Here is a 6,834-nt window from a genome sequence, read left to right on the forward strand (position 1 = left end):
ATTCAACATTAAGCTGCATTTAATTTCTTTGTAAACCGTCCATGAAGGCATGCAGTTGCTTCGATTGGTTGTACACGTGAATTCATAACATTGTATATCCTAAATGGGACTAGATATTTTCCTTTGTCAAAGATGCACTTCAATCAGCTCTCGCTATTCAGATTTATGTATAGGATGGAAGCAATTCAAGGGATGACTTCCTTGCGGGAGTCTACTTTGATCTCAGAGATTCCAACAAGAGTTCCTCTATACAACCCTTTCGCACCTTCATGGTTTAGGTTGGAAGGTGATGGTAGATTCAACAGTGATATTATTATTACAGTTTGGATGGGAACACAGGAAAATGAAACATTCCAAGAGGCTTGGCAATCTGATAGAGAAGGTATGATGAATAGAAGATCAAAAGTATATTTGTCCCCAAAATTATGGTATCTAAAGGTCAATGTAATTAAATCCCAGGACTTGCATATTCTTGAAAAGGTAAATTTTCCTAAGCTCAAAGTGAGGGTGCAACTGGGTATATAGGTTTCGAGGGCTAGAACTTTTAATTCTAGAACCTTGTCAAGCCCATTTTGGAATGAATATTTGATATTTGTAGCAGTTGAACCATTTGAGGAACAACTTGTGTTATTGGTAGAGGATCGACCTAGTAGCAGTGGTAACAAGGATGTGGAGGACTTAGGGAAAATTTGAATTGCACTAAATACAATTGAAAGGAGACTACATTACAGTATGGTAAGTTCAAGGTGTTTCAATTGAGAAAATGTAAATGGAGAACTAGGTGTTAAGTACCATGGCAGAATTCATTTATGTTTGTGCTTTGATGAGGGATATCATGTAATGGATGAGGCTGCCCATTTAAGTAGTGATTTATGGCTAACCACGAAATAGTTATGGAAACCATATATAGTTGTTCTTGAATTGGGAATTTTGGGAGCCAAAAACATGTCACTATGGAAACCAAAGGAGGAAGAGGTAAAACACTTTATGCATTGTGTAGTAAAGTATGTGCAGAAATGCGATAGAACGAGAACAATTGTTGATAGATTGGACCCAAGCTAGAATGAGCAATACACATAGCAAGTTTATGACCCATGCATTGTTCTGGGTCTATGATAGTTGGCATATCTACATGAACAACTCAGATAAGAAGTTTTCAACACTCAAAGATGTTCGCATTGGAAAAGTGTGGATTCACATTTCAACACTGGAAAGAAATCGAGTTTATATAAATTACTATCCATTGTTGGTTCTCCAACATTCTGGTGCGAAAAAAATGGTATAAATTGAACTCATTGTTCATTCTATGCTAAAATGAAAAGTGAATGAAGATATATTTTCTGAGTTTTGTTCTCTTACGTAATATTTAATAGCTAGATAATGAGTGGAATGAGTTTGCATTTCTTTCATAATTCTTAATAGCCACTAGAAGATGCTATGTGTGAATATCTTGAAAGCATCTTATTCCATACATGTTCAAATGCAGTCATGCCTGGTTTTGTTTATTAGTCTAAAAGGGGCAGGGTAAAAAAGTTTTACATGTCAAAGTCATGTGGTTCTTCCATCCTTTGTTTATGTTGGGAATCACCAGCTTGCTACATGTTCACCAACTTGTTGCTCTCATGGACACATACAGGAGGGATTCCACTAGACCGCGAGATCATTATAAATAATGAGGTTGTGCAGGCAATCATTGGGCTCCTGGAGGATATCTCTTCTCAATACTTGAAATTTGTATTAAAAGTTATTATTCATTTGCCCCACATCATGTTGCAAAGGAAACACGTAAGGAAGATCATAGATGAATAATGATGATGGAACGATTTTGATAATAAAATTCAGATTCAATGTTAAGTTGCATTTAATTTCTTTGTAAACAATCTACAAAGACATGTGGTTGCTTTGACTAGTTGTACATGTGAATATACAGTTTGCTTGCATTTGCTTGGTTTGTATTTTTGACATGTGTTATTTATGGTTGGATTGTGTTAAATGTGTTTATAGTTAGTTGCAGGAAATAATACACTGCACAAAACAGAATTCTTATTCCAAACACTCGACATATGATTGGTATGTATAAGAAGAATAGGAAGAGCAAGGTAGAAAATGGGAAATGTCTCGGCACATAATTCAAAATTAGTAACAAATTGCTTTTAAATCTCGTCTTCTCATTCTTTCTCCTCCTTTGGATAATCTTCATCATCAATGGTGTCAATGTCCTTGGTTGTGTTTCCTTTATTTCACTGGTCGTGACCGGCTAGATTCAAATACTCAGGATCCTCTCACAAGCTAAAAAACAAGGAGCAAGTGAAAGAGGCCTAGAAAGAAGAAGGATCAAGTTGTAGCCATGATCAAAAGAAGAGAAATTCATGGCAGGTGAGAGTAGGTGAAGTGAGGAAGATTTTGGTTTATCCATTAAAAGGCCTCAAAAGATCATTTTCAGGATCCTTGGTGTCATCCTTAAAGCACGATCAACAATCCTCTCTAGGATACGTTTCTGGATGTCACAAGGGTGTGTTAAATATAACTAGATCGGGGTCCTGTGAGTCTCATTCCAATCAGTCAAATCCTACAGAATTTAGTTATAAATATATGAAATTTTTTCTTGAAAGAAACAATTTCTCCACGAATTAAATTCCCTTCAAGAGAATTGAGAAGCGTCTTAGTGACATTTATTCATTTGGCATATTGATGGTTCACATGACAATAATTTTGGATCCTGGACCAGGATATAAATGCCTGATTATTCACACAGTGGTTTCCTGGTGCATTTAACCATAGATTGTGACTAGTATTAGGAACATAGTGCCCTGTTATTGATACAACATGTTTCTGGTACACTCGATAGCAGGTGTGTACCTACAATCAACAAATAAGTGGTTGAAAGTGACAATTTATATACTTGAACTATTAATACATAGTATTTTAGGTTATCTGGTTTGTTAGGATTGATTATCCCTAGTAAGATAATTTGGGTGTTTTTGAGCTTTCTGAGAGAAGACTTGTGTATTTTAGTTCTGGTAGGACTTTTTTATGGGCATTCTTTCCACTGTTTATGTCAGGCTTCATTTTATAATTTTCTAGGAAAAGTTTACAAAGGTACCTAGGACAAAAGAAGAATTGAGATTGGTATAGAAGAGTAATTATAGCAACTCCTACTTTGTTAATGTATAACCCTTTGTTTTGATCATAGAGGTAAGTGTGCCCTATAAGAATGATGACAACAAAAGTAATTGTGGAGGTGTGAGATGCGAAGAACCTCATGCCAAAGGATGGAGAGGGATCAGCAAGTCCATTTGTGAAGGTTGATTTTTGTGGAAAGCGCAAGCGTACAAGGACAAAGTATAAGGATCTGAATCCTACTTGGAATGAGAAATTGGAGTTTACTGTAAGCGATACATCAACAATGATTCGTGAGGAACTGGAAATCGAGGTTTTCAATGATAAGAAAAGAACTATGGGTAGACGTCATCATTTTTTGGGAAACGATAAGTTCCGTGGGAAGCTCCACCAGAAAAAGTACCATAAGTTGAATCGTCTCCACGTACAGAAGATAAGATTGTTGAAACAGTCAGGAAGCCCTAAGAAGTAGAAAAAGTGGATCACCTAACAGCAGTAGCACTGAATCATTTGGAGAGACCAACCATGGCCCAGCCCTCAATCATGACTGCAAAATATCTCATGAAGGATTTGGGTAGTTCTTATCCAGGCCACAATGAGAGGAATACTTATTATTTGGTTGTGAAAATGGCATGTATTTTTGTAAGAATTGTGAAGGCAATAACACTTCCATCTAGAAATTCTATAGGTAATTCTCTATTTTGAGATTTATTTTCACACTATACTGTAATAAAAAAATTCAGCCATGCATAAAGAAATATTGTATGCTAGGATGGTTCCTCTATTGATGATATTTAGCATTCTTTAGAAAATTAAATTCAGGTTGCAAGGAGTTTTCAAGTTAATTGTAATAGACTGTACTTAGTGTCCAAATTAGTGATGAATTTTGATCTCCATAGGACACCAGACTAGTCACTTTAAGACAATATTTTAAATCTATTAACATGGGTAAATTTTCCAGAGATGGAATTTTCTATCTTAGGGGGTTTCTCATTGTGTATTTTTCAAGAAAATAATATTCTTAGTTAATACAGCTCATGCTGAATGATTCAAACTCTTGTTCCCAAACAGTTAAATTATAGGTATTTTCTTGGCTTGAAATTATTTAGAGATGCAGTGATGTTCATTATGTTGGTAAGAATTGTGGCATGGTAAGGACTCCATAGGGCTAAGAAAGTTGACTAAATTATTGTCCCTATGCATTTGTTGCTTAGAATCTAGGCATAATGTCTGAGTTTCCATTCTCGAAAACACTCGTGGAAGAGTTCATAGTTTGGTAAGTTTAATTATGGTTCTGAAATATTTGGTTTGTTACAGGGTATGTACGTGATCTATTTGTGAAAATGAGAGTGGGAGGAAAAATTGTTTGAACACGAAAATTTCATATCACCGCATATCCCGAACGGGACCATATCTTTGCCTTTGGCAAAGACACACTTCAATCAACTCCTGGCATGGATATTTTTTTATGGGATGGAAGAAATTCATGGGATGACTTCCTTGGGGGAGTCTTCTTTCATCTCTTGGAGGTTCCAACAGGAGTTCCTCCAAACAGCCGTTTGACACCTTCATGGCTTAGGTTGGAAGGTGATGGTAGAGTCAAAGGTGATATTATGCTTGTAGTTTGGATGGGAACATAGGCAGATGAAACATGCCCAGAGGCTTGGAAGTCTGATAAAAGAGGTATTAGGAATACAAGATCAAAAGTATATTTATCCCCAAATTATGGTATCTAAGGGTCAATGTAATTGAAGCCCAACACTTGAGATTCCTGAAAAGATAAATTTTCCTGAGCTCAAAGTGAGGATGCAATTGGGTATATAGGTTTTGAGGACTAGAACTTCTAATTCTATAACCTTGTTAATCCCATTTTGGAATGAAGATTTGATCTTTGTTGCAACTAAACCATTTAAGGAACAACTTATGTTATTGGTTGAGGATCGACCTAGTAATGGTGGTAACAAGGATGTGGAGGACTTAGGCCAAACCAGAGTTTCACTAAATCCAATTGAAAGGAGACTAGATTACCGTATGGTAAGCTCAAGGTGGTTCAATGGAGAAAAAGTAAATGGAAAACCAAATGTTAAGTATCATGGAAGAATTCATCTATGCTTGTGTTTTGATTGGGGATATCGTGTAATGGATGAGGTTGCCCATTTAAGTAGTGATTTAAGGCCAACTGCTAAACAATTATGGAAACCATCTATAGGTGTGCTTGAATTGGGAATTTTGGGAGCCAAAAACATGTTACCTATGAAAAACAAAGGAGGAAGAGGTACAACAGATGCCTACTATGTAGCAAATTATGGGCAAAAATGGGTTAGAACGAGAAAAATTATTGATAGATTTGACCCAAGCTGGAATGAGCAATACACAGGGGAATTTTATGACCCGTGCACTGTTCTAACCTTAGGGGTCTTTGATAATTGGCACATCTACATGAACAACTCAGATAAGAATTCTTCATCACTCAAAGATGTTCTCATTGGAAAAGTGTGGATTCACATTTCAACACTGGAAAGCAATCGAGTTTATAGAAATTCCTATCCATTGTTGGTTCTCCAACTTTACAGTGTGAAAAAAAGGAACTCGTAGTGTGTTTTTCCTACTCTTCTTTGCTTGATGTTGTTCATATTTACTCTCAGCCATTGCTTCCTAAGATGAATTATTTGCATCCCTTGAGCCTAAGTCAGCAAGACATGTTAAGAAACACAACAATGAAGATTGTTGGATTGAGATAAGCTCATGTTGAGCCACCTTTAAGGCAGGAATTAGTGAAATATATGTTGGATACAGAGTCTAATATGTGGAGCAAGAGGAGAAGTAAGGCTAATTGGTTCAGAATTATGAATGTTCTCAATGGAGTTGCATTTGTTTCTAAATGGGTTGATGATATATGTCAGTGGAGGAATCCCATTATAATAATTTTAGTGCATTTCCACTTCCTTGTCCTGGTTTGGTACCCAGAACTCATTGTACCAACAGTTGTCTGCTACATTTTTCTCATTGGTGAATGGCCCTATAGGTTTTGGCCTAGGATGCCACTGCACATGGATACATGAATTTCCCATGTAAATGTCGTTGATCACGACGAACTTGATGACAAATTTGATCCATTACAGATCTCTGAGGCTTCTAAAATTGTTACAACGAGATATGATCGATTAAGGATTTTCGCTGCAAGGATACAGACTGTATTGGGTGATTTTGATACGCAGGGGGAGAGAATTCAAGCTTTTCTTACTTGGAGAGATCCTTGTTCTACTGACATTTTCATTGCTATAAGTTTCATTATCTCATGTATGTTGTACATTGTTCATTTAACCATAGATTGTGACTAGTATTAGGAACACAGTGCCCTGTTATTGATACAACATGTTTCTGGTAAACTCGATAGCAAGTGTGTGCCTATAATCAACAAATAAGTGGTTGAAAGTGACAATTTATATACTTGAACTATTAATCAAGAGAATTTTGCAGGAACCATGTGACTATTATTGAGGGTTTATTTGACAAATTACCTAGTAAAGGAAATAAACCCCAACTGCCTCCAAGCCTGTGAAGCAGAAAGGAAAATCCTGGGAAACTGTCGCTTCTAACCATTGAAAGGAAAACCCTATTAACGCAGAAATTGTACCTGAGAATGAATGATGGAGCAAAGAATCAGTCGTTGAGTGGATGTGGCATCAAGGCAGTCGCAAATAACCTGGAATC

The 6,834-nt window shown here is 36.4% G+C and overlaps 1 pseudogene; it reads left to right on the forward strand.

The window, feature by feature from the left end:
- The first annotated feature begins 3,262 nt into the window (after positions 1-3,262).
- Positions 3,263-6,461, forward strand: LOC149177909 (FT-interacting protein 7-like; annotated as a pseudogene).
- The last annotated feature ends 373 nt before the right edge of the window (positions 6,462-6,834 follow it).

Source organism: Pinus tabuliformis, chromosome 4_1, assembly GCF_031772625.1.
Source record: "Pinus tabuliformis cultivar Carrire ecotype Pingquan chromosome 4_1, CPIR1, whole genome shotgun sequence".
Taxonomy (NCBI): Eukaryota; Viridiplantae; Streptophyta; class Pinopsida; order Pinales; family Pinaceae; genus Pinus; species Pinus tabuliformis.